Source organism: Amphiprion ocellaris, chromosome 21 (genome assembly GCF_022539595.1).
Source record: "Amphiprion ocellaris isolate individual 3 ecotype Okinawa chromosome 21, ASM2253959v1, whole genome shotgun sequence".
NCBI classification, from domain to species: domain Eukaryota; kingdom Metazoa; phylum Chordata; class Actinopteri; family Pomacentridae; genus Amphiprion; species Amphiprion ocellaris.
The window spans coordinates 4,128,088-4,148,263 of record NC_072786.1 but is presented as its reverse complement, the minus strand read 5'-3'; positions in this window follow the sequence as shown (position 1 = coordinate 4,148,263).

Sequence of the window (20,176 nt, the reverse complement as noted above, 5' to 3'; positions counted from 1 at the left end):
GCGTGGACTCCATTCAGTATGCACTTCCAGCTGACAGGCTGATGAACCGCAATCAGCCTTCCTACTCTGACTGGCCCATGCTGTGGCAATGATTGGTGACTTATCTTGGAGGAATAGTCAGACTGAGCTGCTTGGTGCTAAATACGAGAATGCAGGTTTTTACATTGGTTTGAAACGCTGGATTGTGTTGAAAACTGTGCATGCTAATGTGTTTAGAAGATTAAAAGTAAACGGTTTATTGGACAGTTGCTCTTAATTTTAACCCTTCATCAGGCAAGTGATCAGTGTTGCCAACTCCTCAGTAAGGAAAGCAGCTATTGGCTGTCCTAAAAGTCGCTAGAAGTCGCTAAATGACGTCATTGAGTAATTTGCATGATTTTCTGTTTGCATTTAATTGTAATCAACGTTGTAGAAGAGAGGGATAATGTTGTGAGACAGACAAAAAGTGAGTATAAAACACCCAAGATATGTTTTGAACGAGAGGCTGTGAGAGTCAAATGCAGTGATTTATTTTAGTGTGACAGTATAGAAACATTTTCTTTAACCCTCTTGTCATCCTGCAGGTCAAAACTGACCCATTTTAAAGTTTGAAAATGTGGAAAAAAATATATATTTTCACAGTGAAACTTCTGATGTCCACATTTCGCCGGATTTTGCTGCTCGTTGAGGACAGTACCTGCAGAACGATACGAGCTTTCACGTCAGAGTCTCCAAAACACCAGAAAAAGTCACTAGATTTGTCGCTAGTCGCTTTTGACAAAAAAAGTAGTCAGGAGAACTTGGAAAGTCACCAGGTTGGCAACACTGCAAGTGATCATATGTGGTAACTCCTGCACACATTAAATTTGGCTTCTCAGTGAGGTCGAGAAGCATGTGGTTTTCACCCAGCCCATCAGCGAAGATCACTCTACGTTACATCACACTACATCATAGCGTTTGACCAATCAGCAGAGGCCTGGAACGTATCAGACTTTCTCTTTTATCTGAAGTTGGAAAAAGATGGACTTGTGGTTCGGTCCTCTTCCATATTTTTGGTTGAAACATCAAAACTAACCATCGTTGGTTGATGAAACATATTTTACGGTTGAGTGGTTGTGCTAAGTGATGATATATACATCTCTTGGAATGTTTTTTTTTTTTTTAACTACTAATGGACAAGGAACCATATATGGAAACTTCAATGACCTTGAATTTCAACATGAAAATCAAACATTTTGAAAAATGTCACAAAAGTAAAAAAGTCATATGTCCTCCAGTAACACTCTAGGGTTGAAATTTAGAATTTCAAAGTATTTCAGTGAGTGCCCTTTACAGGGTTAAAGGTTTAGCAGCACAGTAATCTAGTTTAGGGCTGCCTCTAACAGCTATTTTCCTATTGATTCATTTGATTAATCTAAAATCTAAAAGACAAATTTTCCATTTTCTTTTGACATATTAAAGTGCAAAAATGTAGAGTTAAACTGGAAACTCCATGTTAAAAATTTATAATAATGTCATGATTAAATGCTATTTATGATTTCAAACTTCTGTATATCTCAGTGACTGTGAGCTCATATAACCCAGTGTACTCAGTAAATTTCCATGATTAACTTTGACCATGAAAATAGAATAAGTTGGTTGAAACTGGCTGCTCTGAAACTGATAATACCATTGAGGAAAAAAAAACTTCCTATAACTCATGGTAATGTAGCTTGTCTATGTGCCTGTATAAAAGCTAAACTGTTTCCACGTTATCAGTCACTTGTTCAGACCGCGCTCTCTTCATGTTGAGCTCCTTGCTCAAGTTCTTGTATTTTTTGGCAGATTTCCTGGCTCAATCTCCCCAATCTTGACAAAAATAATGGCACAAATTGTTGCACAAATTAACTGAGAAAGATGCGTTGTGATTTTGACACACAAACTGTGCATTAAGTCTCTTTGTAGATGAATATTGGGTCTAAAATGTGGAAAAATGCCTTCATAAATGACAAAACAGCTCAAATTACCGTTGCTGATGGATGTCTGTAATAAAAATGTGTGTGATTTTACTGATATTTTTGAGTACAGCAAACATAAAGAAAATCTGCAAAATGAAGAGGAAAAGCTTTCTAGAATTACAGATGATTTTTTTATACTCTACTTGAGAGACGACTGAGTATTAACTTTGGAGATGTCACTACACTATTAAAGAATTTTCCTGACACTCCGACATGAATAAAACTAAATTAAAAAAAGGGTTAGAAAGAGGGCTTATTGTTTAATCCAGCTGTGAAACTCCAAAATAAATCCAAGGTTCAGTCAAACCCCTGAACCGAATGAAAAAGCATAGAGAGGCCAAAGCAAGTCCTTTTCTCCTTGTTGTCCATTTGTTCCACGAGTCTGGTAGTAGCTTTGAATTTAATGAAAATAAAGTTGTATTCACATAGCACAGCAGTCATCTTTAACTCTGATGTATGGTGAGTCTGTCAGACGATGCCACTGTTATGAAATCAGGACTTTAGTGGTGCAGAACAGTAGCTTGGAAGTGACTGCTGACTACGAATATTGATGTTGATGCATTTTGAGGATCGACGGCGGAGATGTTGTTCTGCTAGGTTTTATCATGGTTGGGTACACTGACGTTCACTGTTAAAAACCTTAATCTAATAGAAGAAACAACCAACATGGGCGCAGTATAAAGTGTTTTGTCCATTAGTGTCACCTGGTAGCAGCTAACTTTTTGAACGAATATAACTATTCACCAACTAATTCAATAGTTTCATTGAAATCGAACACTGTACCTTGTGTCTAGGGATGACCATGCTGTTGAAGTGATTGTACACACCACATTACAGACTGTTTTCTGTCAAGACAAGAATTTAACCCTTGTGTCGTCCTGCGGGTCAAAATTGACCTGTTTTAAAGTTTGAAAATGTGGGGAAAAAATATATTTTCACAGTGAAACTTCTGATGTCCACATTTTCAACGTTTTTGGGAAATCTTTGAACATTTTTGGTGGAAAAAAAAAGAAATGTTTGAAGTGTTTCTTAAGAACATTCACAAAAAAAATCAACCAAAATCCAGCGAATTTTGCTGGATTTTGGTTGATTTTTATGTGAATGTTCTTAAAGAAAATATTAGAAGTTTTACTGATATATATGTAATCACTTTAGATATTTTTAGGATTTTTTGGAAAGATTCTTGCTAATTTTTTGAAAATATTTACAAGAATTTTCTTGCCAAATTTGGGGGATTTTTAAAAAATAAAACTTTTAAAAAACTTTGAAATTTTTGCAAATTTTCAGAAATTTGGGCAATTTTTTTGCTGAATTTGTGGATTTTTTTCAGACAAGGAAACAATATTTTTTGGTGCCCGTAAATGAGGACAACAGGAGGGTTAATATGCATCTAAATGTGTTTACATGGCAGCATTTCCACTAATATAAATGGTTGTTTACATATCACACCCCTGCTCCCATGGACATAGACCTTTCATAACCTTGGAGCTACAGAGTTCATTTCATGGCACATTTCTGTTCACCTTGTGGCTTTACTAAAATCTCATTTCCTTTTTGTGTCACCGTAATTTTTTTAAAATAATAGTTGAGAGGCCTATCAATTGAAAATGGGCCGAAATGAAACATGGGATTTATTTCAGTAGTAATTGACCAGCACCGAGGCTGTGCTCTCTCAACTAAAATGCTCTGGTAATGTCCCATCTAATCCAAAAGATAAGTGGAGGCTTTTTTTGTACCTCACAGAAAATGCAGTTTGGTGGTTTTTGTAGGGAGTGTGTGTGTGTGTGTGTGTGTGTGTGTGTGTGTGTGTGTGTGTGTGTGTGTGTGTGTGTGTGTGTGTGTGTGTGTTTGTGTGTCATGAGATTTCTTAATGGCGTTCTGATCGGAACACATTACAGTTAATGATAGTGTATATACAGACATTAGACAAACTACCAATACAATAAGGTTGTAGCTAACAGCTAACTATTTTGATGGGGGAATAATCTTATTTAGCCATCAGCCTTCTTGTACACACAATTAAAACATTAGGTGTGTACATTTATAATGTAGCTTGGTATTTTTTGTGATTTATGTGAATAGCCGATACCCAACCCTATTATATTACATTGAAAAGCTGTTAAACCCAGCGTCTGGGACTACACACAGCCCTCACACTCTGATACTCTTGACTGATGGCAGCATTAATGATGGCTTCTATGGTTTCTGTGATGACTTCCTGAGGGCAAGGTGCTCTTGGACTGCGCTCCATTGTCCTGTTGTTGCCTCGGTGGAGCCCTGAATGTTCAATGTTGCTGTGAACTTTCCAAGCAGTTTAGCCGATTGGTTTCCAACCGAACTGCTTCGCTGTAACTGTAGTTTGGAAATTATCTTGTCTGCTGCTCAGGCCAGATGGAGCTTTATAGTCGTCACTGGTTGAAACGGTAGTTGTTATTTAGGTTCTTCCGGTTCTCCTTGGTGGAAATCTGCTGTGAACTTGGTTACCTGGTTGATTATTGGTTTCCACCACTGCCATCTAAACCACAATAGTTAAAAACAATAGTAGAATATTACATTTTTACAGTACAGTTTTTGATGAGGCTGTGTTGATTATTTAAGGGTGATATTTAGATGTTGCAGTGCAAAATTGTACAATATTCTACATTTTCATTTAGCATTTGATAATATTACTAGTTGTTTTGTGATTTTGTCCATTGATCAATGGGTCAATATATAATTGTGGGACTTTATGTATCATAGTTGACATTTTTGCTGTTTTCAGGCCTAAAATCAACATGGCCGCCTATAACCAAACACCACATGGCATTTTTACAGAAAGATTCTTCTAAATATTATAGATACAATTGAGTAAAATTGAAAGTTATTTATAAAGACATTGTAGTAAACCTGTTGACATGCCATAAATCCACACTTGACTCACACACTACTTTATATTAAATAACTCAGAAAGCCTTGGAGTCTGGCCAGTCTTTTCTTCAGGAGGAAATGACATCATGTGGAGCAGGTCATGTGATCTGGAATCAACACCCTTCCTTGAGAGGCGTTTTTGTAATGAATAACTTAGTTGAAAGTGATACAATTTGTTATTTTCCATATAAAATTTGATTTATTACCAAAAAATAAATATCTGTCATGATTATCTCAACTTAATTAAAAGAACACAATCAAAACATTTTTTGAATAAACTCATTTTATTATTGTTTAGCTAATTAGAAGGTGAAATGTGGATGGTTATTTAATTGACATTTTAGTGATATCCAGTTATTTTTTTTATTAATAAATGATTGTTTCCATAATAAATAATTATGGAATTTGTAAATACATGATCATAATGAACATAAAAACATTAATTTTTTCACTATTAATAAAAATGTATGCAAGATATAGCCCATGGACTTCAAAAGTCCCTCAATTAAATACTGACCCCCGTATATGGTTAGTTTCATGGTACCATATCCTTAATGCTACACATAGATTCATGAATAATATCTACTAGTTACTCTCATTGGCCTGTGGACCTGTCTGTTACAAAATCAACAGCCGAAGTTGATGAATACATGTGGAGAATGTTTCCCTGAGGACAGTAAACACAGGACTGTTAGAGTAAAAATAAATCCCATAGCACCACCAGACCAACTTTTCTCATGCTAACCTCTAAGACAACAAACCTGTGCCTGAACCGAGCAACCAAAAGTTGCGTAACCCTCTTCTGTTATCAAGCCCATAATTTCTGCTGAAATATCAGAGAAAATCAGTGGCCTTGGTTGAGGCTTTCAAGGCTAAAATAATGTCACTGATGATATAAGACCTCAGGGGACAGAGCCAAAGAATCACAGCTTTTTTCTACCTGTAGTCAGACTGAGAAGGGATTGTTGTTGGCTTTTTCTTGCAGAGGCGACAGCTGGCTGAACTGGTGGAATAGGATCATTCCACAGTTCACAAATGGTTAGTATCACGAAGAGCTCTGCTCATATTTGTCCAAAACTGATAGAATCAACTGAGCTCTGGTAATTGACTCCATGTTGTTTACACAATACTGTCAATCTGACAGACTCTTGAGTTGAGTTTTTATCGTGCACATAAGGAGTCCAGTGTCATCTCTCCAGATCTACGTCTTCTATCTGTGGCAGGAAGATGCCTGGTTTTGTTCAGTATTTTTCCTCTAGCTGCTGACCAGCCTTTCCTGTCAAGACCATGAGCGATGAAGAGAGGCCATCTAGACATTTTATGGTTGATTACGGTAACTTGATCAAATCTGTCAGCGTGCACCTCTCTGTGGCTGCAGCTATGGTAACATTACTGTTCAGGCACATGATTCAGACAGTCGCTTCCTTCCTACAACAAGAGCACACTGAACCTACGCCATGCTCAGAACACCCACAAGGCCACCTACTTGATTGTTACTTATTTCTTTGTCACAAAGTGGTGGGCATTTAAAACATCTTCAGTGGAGCTCCTATTATATATTATTAAGAACAGATTTAGGAAAGCATAGATGTTCCTCAATCCACATACACATGCATGTTGATGTCCACCTGTTTTCAGTGATATCAGCAAGAGATATTTAACAGAAAACACTGGTAAATTTCTGGAATAATAGTTGTGCAATGGGCCTCTGGGAGCTTTATTCATTGTATCATTTCCTGATGAAGTATTGCTAATTATTCGAAAGAAAAGCTTGGTTCTAATGCAAGCGTCTTGACAGTTCATGTGGCATTCAGGATACGTATAGGAACAATAATGTTCTTGCAGAGCTCGGTATATCTTTGTTATTTTATTTATTTTACGTTTTCACCGGAATTCCAACTTACGGCGACAATCGGCTTAAGTCACACTGTAAGAACAGAACTCTGACATAAGTCGAGGACCCCCCTGTATTTACTATTAATGACTGTGTGCTGAGTTAGTTGACGTTAAATATCTTTTTGTAGGTTGTGTATAGATTGTGCTGTGAGGTAGTGAGGAAAAGCAAACTGTACAACATTTAAACTTTAGAGATATCTGCTGTCAGACTTTCTGGTTCCTCATGGACACTTTTGAGGCATATTCTCTTGCTCTAAAACCCTGAAAACTTTTAGAAAAGAAAGTTTTTGATTACAGCCTTTCAGCAAAGTAATGGCTCTTTGGATAAGTCTAACTCGTGTCAGCAGGTCCACCTCCTTTGATTCTCCTGCGCTGCCTGAAACCATTGAACCAAACTATTTTCTCAGAGCCGTGGGAGTTGGGATGAGCGAGTCTGTTGACCATGACTGATAAACGTGGACAATCAGAGATGAAAATTACAGTGCAGAACCACCAACTGAATCAGGTGCGATGGCACGACAAAACCATTCCTTCTCCAGAAAGTGACAAAAAAGTAGCTAAATGAATACGTTTCAGTGATGATAGAAGTCTCTTTGTGTTATGTAATGAGCTAAATTATAGATAATGCTACACTGGAAAATTATAGGGTGTCAGTCTCTCCTGTCATCTCTACTTAACCATCCTGTGATTAATTGTTCTGCCCTGAGATCAGCTCTGACCCCTACAGGTGTGGATGGATCTGCGCTGCAACGGAGCTCTTTAATCTTGATGAGAATTCATTTTCTGCTCCAATTTATTTTTTTAAATGCAGCTGCTAATTAAAACATTAATTGCAGTTTGATACTTTATAATTATACCACCTCCATTGGATGTACTGTGCAGCAAACAGCATTTTTTTGATGCCAGTTGATCCTTAACTTTCTTAATAAAGTAGAAAATTACATTTCAGCAATCCTAGTAGAATAAAAAAAGAAGTGTTCTGTTTTAGTACACCTCTCTGTGTTTTTTTTGCTGACATTTGGTACTTACATGGCAGCATAGATTAATGCTAATTCAAACATCTTTAAGTTATAGTAATAGATCTTATCCTCATAATTTAATTTATCCTTGGGGAATCAGTAATTACTTGAACCTTTCTTTCTTTGTCATTGTGTCTTAATCAGTCATTGACTCTCAATCAGGCTTGTCAGTTGTTCCCGCATGAAAATTACAGTAGAGATTAAAATCTGTGGATTGTAGTGGTTCAAGGCTGGGATAACAATGTGACTGGAAAATATAGAAAATAAAATTTTTCCTCTAAAAGCTATAAAGGTATGCCATGACTATTTGTGCAGCTGAGAACCTCGGGTGCCATCTTTCTATTTTCTTCTTCAGAACACCTTTGAGGTGATGTTGCTCTAGACGTCCTGAGATCCACAGGCTGGTCGGCATTTCTTCCAGTCTGGGAGCTGTGGGTCTGTAGCATGTTGTACCAGTATCCTACAGCTGTGAGACTCCACTTGCACTGACATCACGTGACTGCTCGACTAAAAATAACTCTCTCTCCACCACACGACGAGGATGATACCCGGACTAAGAATAGGCTCACTGGAGAGAAGCGGCGTGATAGTAAATCATCAGTGAAGCAACGGCTGCAGAGCAACAGAGGAGGATTTAATAATTTGGCCTTGAAACAATATAATATCAGTGGAGCTTGTGACAGAGTAATTTGCTCGGTATAGCTACTGTTTGGTACCTGTCAGCTATGCACAGTGCTGTGTTCACTACCGTCTCTGCTAATTGACTTTAAAGGACTGATGGCACATGAATCTCGCTGTAACCTTGGCTGGATTCATAAACGAAGATGTTTCACTGCTGGATATGAACAGCTGGACCTTTAACTTGGAGTTTAAGACCCGTTTGTGTCTTTGCAGCCTCAGATGCAAATAACCATGCTGTGAATTCATCACTGGAGTGTGGATGGGCACTGATTTAACCCTCCTGTTGTCTTCATTTACGGGCACCAAAAAATATTGTTTCCTTCTCTGAAAAAAATCAAAAAATTCAGCAAAAAAATTCCCTAAATTTCTGAAAATTTGCAAAACTGTCAGGAAGAAAAGTCCAATAATTCCTCAAAAGTTTTATTTTCAAAAAATCCCTCAAATTTGGCACAAAAATTCTTGTAAATATTTTTAAAAAATGAGTAAAAATTAATGTTTTAAAAAAGTTTTTAACAAAGTTTAAAAAAAAAAAGTTTACTCTTATTTTACATATTATTTGTGTTTTTTTAAAAATCAATAACTAGTAAATGACACAAAGTATCAGCTGACACGTTAACATGTGAAAGTGTCCAAATGAATAATCTGTATTTTTACACAAAATCATAAAATTACATTACTTTTTACTGCATTTAAATCATCAAAAAAAAACTAGTGATATCAATATTCTAAATATTATTCAAAAGGAAAAAATATATATTATGGAATGGTTTGTTAAATTACAGATAAATCTAGCAAAATCACAGAATATCAATTTAGAAAAAATGGCCAAAAGTGTGCATAATGTCCACATCAAAAAATGGCACTTTTAAACATAGTAATTTGTTCTTTTTCCAATGTGTGACTGTAAAATGAGCTTTTTTGAACATTATTAAATTGGATTTAAAAAAAAAAACAAACAAAAAACTACAGTACAGCTCTACCTTTGATATTTGTAAATGTAAAAGGTTATGTTTTATAAATCTTAAACATACCATATGCATTAAAGCAGATTAGCTAACTAGTGGGTCCATCAAAATACTCAACATCATCAACTCAACTTTCCTCGACAATAATGTCGAGGAAATATAGGACTAGACCTTAAAGATAGCACTGATTTCCTTTAACTGTTTATGAGAAAACCTTGTTCAATATATGCGATCCTGTCAAGACTTTAAAACCACTGTTCTTTCTCCTTTAAGATGTCATTTGATATCTACATGCTGTACATTGATTTATTTCATGTATGAACATGAATTGTCCCTCTCGGCTGCACCAACAGTCATGTTGCACAGGACTGAGCCACAGTGCATCGTATCAGTGTATCCAAAAGGCTGGTTAGATGTGACCTTGAAGGCATATATGAGTAGTTGGCTGCTCTGTCACTAGAAGGCAAACAGGCAGCCATTTTGGCTACCACAAGAAGACTACGTACTCTTAGGCAGACATGTTGGCCCTATATATCAAGCCCCTGAAAATGACAGGGCATGACAGACCGATCGATGTATGATCATGCAATCACTGGTGTTATCGTGTGTTGGTGTGGAGGCATCGATGCATGGCCGAGCCAAACATCTTCAGGGCGAGTTGGGTGATAAGGCCAGTTGGAGGTGTGGAAACGCTGATAAGAGCAAGTGGTTCAACCTTCTACATGGATGACCCCTGAGAGGATCAGGGTTGCTGCAGCGAAGGATGACGCGAAGGACATTTCTCCATAGCTGTTTACGTCAAGCACACTGCAAAAACTCAAAATCTTACCAAGTCTGTTTGTCTTGTTTTTAGTCAAACTGTCTCATTCCACTCAATTTAAAATAAATTCACTTAGCAAGTGACACTTCAGCAGATGGAGGGACTTGTTTTAGGACAATGCATCTTAAATATCTTGTTAAGTCAAACAATCTTGAAATTATCTTGTTTTCAGTTGTATTTTACAAGAAAACTCAAAATAAGTTTAATACATCTCAAATTAGGAGGTTACATGAAAGCAAAAATATACTTTTGAGTGAAAAATTGCTCCTTTTTTTTTAAGCATGTCTGGCTTATTTTAAGACACCTAAGCTTGACAATCCTGGTAATATAGCTTAAAATAAGTTTTCCCAGCTAATTTTAAGATCTCAATATTCTAAATATCATATCTTATTTCAAGAAATCTTACCAAGACATTTTTCACTTGTTCTATTGGCAGATTTTTTTCACTTATTTCAAGATAAAAGTTCCTTGAAATAAGTTTTTCCCTTGTTTTGGGAGCGGCATTTTTCCAGTGCACATTGGTGTATTTTTAGCTGATAACACATTGTAGGTTTTGATGAGTTGCAGTTGAGTACATTTACCTTTAAAAGATAATTGAGAATATCTTGATCGAATACACTTTCCTGTGGGGACATTTGCTGCTCCGTAACAGACTAGATATCATCACTGCTTCCATTTAGTCAGCGATGCTCTCAGCGTATTTGGAGAATTACCTCACCATGCCTCGGCTTTAAGCTAATCGCCTGAACTCAATTTTACCATAACAATAGAAACCATTAGCAGGTTCAGCGGTGAGAAAATATTACAGGATGTTTTCCTCTCGGGTTTCTTGGATTAGTTTAGCACTAAAAAATGCTGCCATGGTCATTTTCAAAACATTATATAACTTCAGAAATTCTTATCTTTGCCTAAATTTATGCAGTTTGTGATTTAATTGGATGGATTCTTGGGAAAAGGGAGACAAAATCATGTATCTCCCCTGTGTGGATACAAGCAACACAAAACAGACAGAGATGAGGTGAGGAGAAAAGGATGGGAGAGACTTGTGAAGAGGTGGATTAGCAAGTCAACGAAACCTTGAAGCATCGTTGACCTATTAACATAGCAGATATCTGTTTGACTGTGGAAGCAGAGAAAAGAGGAGCAATTCCACTGGAGGTGACTGCCAAGCAACATCTGGCTGCCTTCAAAAGCACAACCTAATTAACTGGAAACACCGCAACTGATGACCTCTGACAGTAATCATTCACACGAGAAGTGAATAGTTGGGAAGGCAATCAGGAGCGCGTTAGTCAATTTTCCATTCGCCTCAAATAATCACGCCAAATAACAGCTTTGCAAAGCCAGCCTTTGGCACACGACAAATAGATTTGTGTCACCCAAAATTGAAATGGTAATATTAACTTCAGAGTGGCAGGTTAGACGTAATGAAGTGTCATGGAGGAACACTATTGATCTCTCTCGCTGTTATGATTGAGACTCACAGAAGGTGTGATTGAAAACATAAAATATTCCTGTCATTCAATATTGAATGTGAGCTGAGTGGTCCTCTAATCGCCATATTTCCTTGTTAATGTGTCGTCAGAGGGCGATAAACGAGGGCAGGGGTAGGTAAAATCAACATAAAAAGATTGGTCCGTCCAACAGCATACGAAGCGTCACTTAGAGCTGTTTACCTGCTTTACAGATCTGGGAAATTGGAAGACATGTCTGAGAGAGTTTAAGCTCTTAATTTGAATTTTAGCAGGCCTGCCTTGTCAAAAAGTACACTGATGATGCCCAGTTTTAGCTATGTCACTCAACTGGAGAAGCCAAATTCTAATTAAATATCGACTAACATTGCTAAGAGATATTTTTGGGGTCTCTTTATTTGCCTGCTCTCACTTTTCCAATTCAAATTTTTTAGGTTAAGGAGCATTTACCCTGTGAGTCATCCTGCTGTTGATGTTACTTATTATACAGCAGCAATTGACATTTTCCCTTTCTATCAGGCAGACAGTGTCCATTTACTGGCAGTTTTCCCCAGCCCTGATGGGTGACTCCGTCTTTCCTTTGAAATGACATCTTGAGATGTGTAATTTCTGGGGGAGCTGGCTCATTACTATGCAGATTCATTTGGTGCCTTAGTGTCCTGTCACCTCCACTTGTCACCCATTTTCGTCTCCTCTTCCTGAGCAACGTCATCTGCGGCGAATCCAGTTTTGTCATGTGGCCGTTAACAATCAGGCGAGCTGACAGCCGCCCACCATCCACCCATCAGGGCTCTTCTCTACGCACACATGCACGGTTCGGAAGAAAGGTGAAACTTTAAGCGTGATCTACATGCGCTCCTCCGTCCTTCCCCTCAGGCGGCGAGTGGGTGAGGAGAGAACGGGGGAGGTGGACGCGAGGATGACACAGTGGCGCATGAGTGTCACATCATCCATCAGTCTGTCACAGGCCGTCGCACAGCTTCTCCCAGAGATGCTGTCGATCTGTAAACAAGAGAGAGAAGCAGTAGGCTTCCTGGGGCACCATGCATGCAGACAGTCAGGGCAGGCCTCTCCTCTCCTCTACGAATCACACACTGCTGGAGAGATGATTCGACCAAAGCAGCGGTTTTGATCCACACGGCCAGGTGTGGATGACAAACACCTCTGAAGAACGCCGCTCATAAGCAGCCGGCCGTGTCGGGAGCATGAAAACAATCAATGGCCTTGTGACATTTTCTAACGAGGGAAGAACATTGACTGTTAGAAACTGACAACGGGAGTTTTTCTACTTCGCCGCCTTAAAAAGAGCAGTCTGATTGCTTTATTGGACTGACTAATTTTAGTGGCTATCCCTGGATGTTTTTAAGTGCTTTACTTATTAGCTTTGGCACTGAAAAATGCTCATCATGGAGCTTTTTGATGGAAAATTGTTTCTTCAAGGAGCTAATATTGTCATGGAAATGATGACAGCAGTAACATACAGGGTGTCCATAAAGGCTCTTTACAGTTTTAAGAATTTATTACAAAGGCAGTTGATTTGATTTAATAACAGATTTGTTTTATTGTAATCAGTGTTTATTAAAGTTTGTAATCACATTGAAATTGTGTGTTTCAGGTATCCTGTTGGTGAAAGAGGTACTGTTAAATGAAACCCTAAAAAATGGCTACTCCTCAAGAGAAGGCACAATGTGTATTTAGATATCACTCCCTTGGACTTCTTTCTATTGGGGTTATGTTAAAGATATCGTGTATCGAACAAAGGTACAGGACATTACTGACTTGAAGCAAAAGATTTCTGATGCCATTGGCACCATTGATGAGGCTATGCTACAGCGAACATGGCAAGAAATCGAGTACCGTCTTGATGTGCTTTGTGCAACTAATGGTGCCCATATAGAGGTGTATTAACCCTCCTGTTGTCCTCATTTACGGGCACCAAAAAATAATTGTTTCCTTGTCTGAACAAAATCCAAAAATTCAGAAAAAAAATTCCCCAAGTTTCTGAAAATTTGCAAAACCTTCAGGAAGAAAATGCCAATAATTCCTTAAAAGTTTCCGCTAAAAGTTTTTTTTTTTTTTTTTAAATCCCCTAAATTTGGAAAGAAAAGTACTGTAAACATTTTCAAAAAATGAGTACAAATCTTCCAAAAAAAATCCTGAAAATATCTATAGTGATTACATATATATATATATATGTCAGTAAAAGTAATTTCTTTAAGAACATTCACATAAAAATTCACAAAAAAATTGTGAATGTTCTTAAGAAACTTTTTTAACATTTTTTTCCACCAAAAAATGTTCAAAGATTTCCCAAAAATGTTGAAAATGTGGACAGCAGAAGTTTCACTGTGAAATATATATTTTTTCCACATTTTCAAACTTGAAACCGGGTCAGTTTTGACCCGCAGGACAACACCAGGGTTAAATGAGGTAGAAAAAACTTTGACAACCACTGATTACAATAAAACAAATCTGGTTAAATATCTTATCAACTGCCTTTGAAATAAATTCTCAAAATTGTAAAGAGACTTTGTGGACACCCTGTATATTTTATTGATGCACCTGTGCTGTAACTATTGATATACAGTATCTCACAAAAGTGAGTCCACCCCTTGCATTTCTCCAAATATTTAATGATATCTATTCATGGGACAACACTGACGAAATGAAACTTTCATACAATGTAAAGTAGTCACCGCACAGCTTGGATAACAGTGTACATTTTATCTTCCCATCAAAATAACTAAAACACAGCAATTAATGTCTAAACTGCTGGCAACAAAAGTGAGTACACCCCTAACAGAAAATGTCCAAATTGGGCCCAAGTGTCAATATTTTGTGTGGCCACCATTATTTTCCAGCACTGCCTTCACCCTCCTGGGCATGGAGTTCACCAGAGCTTCACAGGTTGCCACTGGAATCATCTCCCACTCCTCCATGATGACATCACGGAACTGGTGGATGTTAGAGACCTTACGTACACCCTGAACTGAAAATGTCCAAATTGGGCCCAAGTGCACATTTTCCATCCCCAGTTTCATGCGACTTGTTAGCGTTAAAAGGTCTCAGGTGTGAAAGGTGAGCAGGTGTGTTTAATTTGGTAATATCACTCTCACACATCTCACATTGGTCACTGGAAGTTCAACATGGCACCTCATGGCAAAGAACTCTCTGAGGATCTGAGAAAAAGGATTGTTGCTCTACATAACGATGGCCTAGGCTATAAGAAGATTGCTATCACCCTGAAATTGAGCTGCAGCACGGTGGCCAAGAGCATCCAGCGGTTTAAGAGGACCGGTTCCACTCAGAACAGGCCTTGCCTGTGTGCCGCCACTGGAGATTAGTTTCTGCTGGCTGGGGGCTTCTGTCCGGGCCCGGTGTGGTCCTGGGGAGTAGTGGGGTGGGTGGGGTCTAGGTGGTGCCGCGGGGTGGGCGCCCTGCATCCTGGACGTGCCGGCTCCGGGGTGGGCGTGGGGGCTCATGGCCCTTGCTTCCTGGTGATGCGGCCTGGTCCTCCCTCCGGGGCAGGGTGCTGCATGCGGCTGGCCCGTGGTGGGGCTACGGCGTCTGCCGGGGCGCTGCTCTAGTGCTGCGACTTCTGGGGGTTTTGGTGCTGGCTGAGCCGGTCGGGTTCGTGTGGGCCCACCTCGGCCTCTTGCCTCTGGGCTCTGGGGGCCCTCTGCATCAGTACCGGTGGTCTTACTACCTGTCTCCCCCGCTGCTCTGTCCTCTTGGGCCGGATCCACACCAGACTGCCTCTTACTGTGCACTTCACATACTTCACACATCACTGTATATAGTTACTCTTAGGCACATATAGGGACATGACAGTTAGGGCCCTGAGAGCAGGTGGGGGCAGGAATGATGGGCTCTGTGGTGGGGCGGATGGCAGGGCTCTACGGCCTTGTCTCTTCCCCATCACCCTCTTGCTTGCCTCCCCTGCTCTCTAATTTGTTTTTAATGCACCACACACACTCACACCTTGGGGGTAGGTCTGGGACGGCTCGGGGAACTTGGGTCAGGGTAGGCTGCAGAGTAGCCATCCTCTGTGGTCCTCTGGCCTGCCCCCTGGACGCCTCGCCCAGCCTCCCCACTTTTAATGCACCACATGACACTCAGGGTTATCACGGTGCAGGGATAATGTCTCCAGTCTGGGATCGGGAGACATATTAATAGGGAGTAACGGGGGGGATTTCACCAATATGGCCTCGCTGGTGGGACCCGGCCCCCTTATGGCTATGGGCTGGCGGGGGTGGACCATCATCCGTGTTGCTGTGGCTGGGGGGTCCCCGGGACCTGGGGGCTGTGGTCGGGGGGGGGTTCTCCTGCGTGCCCGACTGGTCCAGGCTGGTGCGATGGCTCTTGGTGGGCTGCGGGGGCTGGATTGGCCGTCCTGGTGGGCGCTGTAGCTGTACTGCGGGCTGGTGGCGTGCGGTGGCTCTGTCCTGGTGGGTTGTCAGGGCGCATTGCAGGGGGTGGGGGCCCTGGGTGTACTGCGCTCGCCTGGGGCCTGGTGCGGGGGGTATGCGGGGTGCCTCCCTGTCGGCGTCGCCGGGCCCCACCACACTGTCCATTTTTACCCTCTGGACTCGCATCGGGTCCCGGCTCCGATTTCCTCTGGCCGGCTCCCGGTGGCGGCCTGCCTTGTGATGGGCTGGTTGCCATCCCTTCGGTGGGCCGCTCGGCCCCTGTGTCTGGCTTCCTGGCTGTGTGGGGCCGCTGGCCCCCTCGGGGGAGGGGGAGGGGGTGGGCGGGTCGGGGAGGGGGTGGGTGGGTCGGGTGGTGGGGTGGGGGGTTTGGTGGGGGGTTTGGTGGGGGCTGGGGTGGGCGGGGTTGGGGTTTGGGTGGCGGGTGGGTCCTCGTTCCCCGGGCCGCCTGGGTCGGTCTTGGTGCGCTGGGGGTGTTGGTAGCTGCTCCCTCTTGTTCTCTGGGTTCGCGTCGTTCACGGTGGCCTCGGTGGCCCTCGGGGGTGCCGCCCTGTGGCTCCTACGGCCCGGGGGGAGGGGTGCCCTGTTGGCTTGGCCCTGCCTTGCCGTGATTGCTGTTCTGGGCTTCGGGGTCCTTCACACTTGCATGTTTGATCAGGTCTCGCCAGCCACTGCCGAGTCCCATTTCAGCGAATGATGGGACCTGCCAGAATGTGCTGAGAATCTCTCCAGAGTCTCTACCCTAAACTCATTCTCTCTTGCACTAGTATCCTCTTCTGGCCTGTTCTATTATATTCTATACTATCAAGACATCCACAATTATGGTGCTCAGTACCGTTTGTTTAATTATTTATTTATTGAATCTCTTTTTCTTTTGTGTTGGTTTGGTTTTCTTTTTTCAAATTTTTTTTTTTTATTGATGGACAGTTAGTAGTTGGGAATAACACACCACCTTACAATCTTTAATTGCAATAGCACCGCCTGTTAATTTCTATCCCTGTTCGTCCTGTTTCGTCCAGTCCAGTCTTTGTTTCCCCCACACATCACTGAGGTGTAGCACTGCCCTCCCTGGCTTATAATAGGGAATTCTAATAAAGAATATCTGCTTAGCTTTCAGGGAGGGCTGGTGATGGTCACACACACGCACTAAATATTAAAATATTTGGCTGCAAGACTAAAATATGCATCAATCTCATACATTGTTGACACCTCTTTTGTGGAGTTAATGAGAACAAATGCAGAAAAAAAAAAAAAGAACAGGCCTCGCCATGGTCGACCAAAGAAGTTGAGTGCATGTGCTCAGTGTCGAATCCACAGGTTGTCTTTGGGAAATAGGCGTAGGAGTGCTGCCAGCATTGCTGCAGAGGTTGGAGGGGTGGGGGGTCAGCCTGTCAGTGCTCAGACCATACGCCACACGCTGCATCAAATTGGCCTCTATGGCTGTTGTCCCAGAAGAAGGCCTCTTCTAAAGATGATGCACAAGGAAGCCCGCAAACAGTTTGCTGAAGACAAGCAGACTAAGGATATGGATTACTGGAACCATGTCCTGTGGTCTGATGAGACCAAGATAAACTTATTTGGTTCAGATGGTGTCAAGCGTGTGTGGCGGCAGCCAGGTGAGGAGTACAAAGACAAGTGTGTCTTGCCTACAGTCAAGCATGGTGGTGGGAGTGTCTTGGTCTGGGGCTGTATGAGTGCTGCCGGCACTGGAAAATTACAGTTTATTGAGGGAAGCATGAATGCCAAAATGTACTGTGACATACTGAAGCAGAGCATGATCCCCTCCCTTAAGAAGCTGGGCCGCAGGGCATTATTCCAACATGATAATGACCCCAAACACACCTCCAAGATGACCACTGCCTTGCTAGAGAAGCTGAGAGTAAAGGTGATGGACTGGCCAAGCATGTCTCCAGACCTAAACCCAATTGAGCATCTGTGGGGCATCCTTAAATGGAAGGTGGAGGAGCGTAAGGTCTCTAACATCCACCAGCTCCGTGATGTCATCATGGAGGAGTGGGAGATGATTCCAGTGGCAACCTGTGAAGCTCTGGTGAACTCCATGCCCAGGAGGGTGAAGGCAGTGCTGGAAAATAATGGTGGCCACACAAAATGTTGACACTTGGGCCCAATTTGGACATTTTCTGTTAGGGGTGTACTCACTTTTGTTGCCAGCAGTTTAGACATTAATGGCTGTCTTTTAGTTATTTTGATGGGAAGATAAAATGTACACTGTTATCCAAGCTGTGCGGTGACTACTTTACATTGTATGAAAGTTTCATTTCGTCAGTGTTGTCCCATGAATAGATATCATTAAATATTTGGAGAAATGCAAGGGGTGGACTCACTTTTGTGAGATACTGTATATCAGGCTTCTGTGAAGTAATTAACCACTGGTGGCTACATTCAAACCCACCCTGCTACCCTTTCATCTCACACTGAGCCAAGCAGCAATCAGTTATCTGCTGTATGTTGGAAGATGGGGGGATGGGACTCACTCGGTCCTTTATTGCGCCTCTAATTATTTTCCACATCACATGATTAATATTGTCACTTTGATTTTGCTCTGAGTCCATTAGATGAAAGACTTCTGTGACAGAGGACACTGCTTGTACAGCAAGGGGTCGGTAATGTTTGCTGCCCTATCTTTTCCGGGCCTCAGGGACACCTCTGTCCTCCACAATGAGAAGACTTTAAGCCAGACTGTTGGAGTCAGGCCTGCCGCCTCTAGTGGGGGCTGCTGGCTGGGACGGGGCCAGGGCTAACGCTGGGGCCAAGCTATTTCTGAACATGACCAGGGAGGATGCAGCTGGTGTTCCTGTTGTTAACAGAGTCGGTATGCCAGTGGAGCCCCTCCAGAACCAACGAGCTCTTTCATAACACGACCAACCACCATTACAGCCAGTAATCACTGCACAACTCATGGCCACAGCCTTGGCTGGGGACACACAAGGACAAGAGGGGCATTAGTTTTTACTTAAGGAGTCAGTATGTATCTTTACATAAAAATTCTCTTTCAATGCAATATGACTTTCCCTTCAGTTCAATCAAAACCAAGCAACCTGATAGCTACATCACCAAAAATTCTTAACTGTCTATAATGGCACCCATCTTTGAATAGGCCAGACAGCTCTTGTCGTCCATTCTGATCATTGATAAACAACAATTAACCCTCATAATGTAGGCTACCTCATGTGGTTGTGGAAGAAATGCCTGTAAAGTCTTACGTGGAGTCGTCAACCTGGAAATGTACAAAATGGAGCGGCTGTGATTCAGGTGGTGGAGCAGGTTGTCCATTAATTCCAAGGTTGGCACTAGTGATGATGTGTGTGAATGAGAAGCACATCGTAAAGCACTATGAGTACCATTAAAATAGAAAAGTGCTGTATCGGTGCTTACCTGCATTGTTTATTTTAACCCAAATTTAATCACATTGATCCTTGAACTTAACTAAGTTATCTAGGATCCTAAAAGTAACTAAACAAAAGCAAAAACAAATTTTAAAAACAAGACAAATCAAAAAAAATCTAGCTGTAATAGTTTAGAATTATCAGATCTGACATTCAACATTTTTCTGAATATAGGTTTAAATAACTTTTGAGCTGATTCCTGATACAATAAATTGAAATTCAAAATGGGATACTTCGATTCAGAGTCAAACAACCACTTCTCGTACTAGTAAAACCCTATTAAAACCCAAGAATGAAATAAAAACCTCTCCTTTTTAAACTCGTAAAATATCACACCACAATCATCTTGTCCAGCCTCCATCTCTGGACGTTTGTTTGCCCTTGCAAATGCAAAGTCACAGCTCCACTGCCATTAAACGGGGTAATAATGGTCTACTGAGCCTACTAGAATGGGATGGAAGTCCCCGCTAGACCGTATGTTTGGGAATATAGCACTGTGATGGCTGTTTAATGGGCTGGAAGCGTCAGAAATGTGTGATAATGGTTTAAATTCTATTTTAGAAGGTTTTCCACCTGACAAGAGGAAGGTGTTCTTTCCAGTTGTTA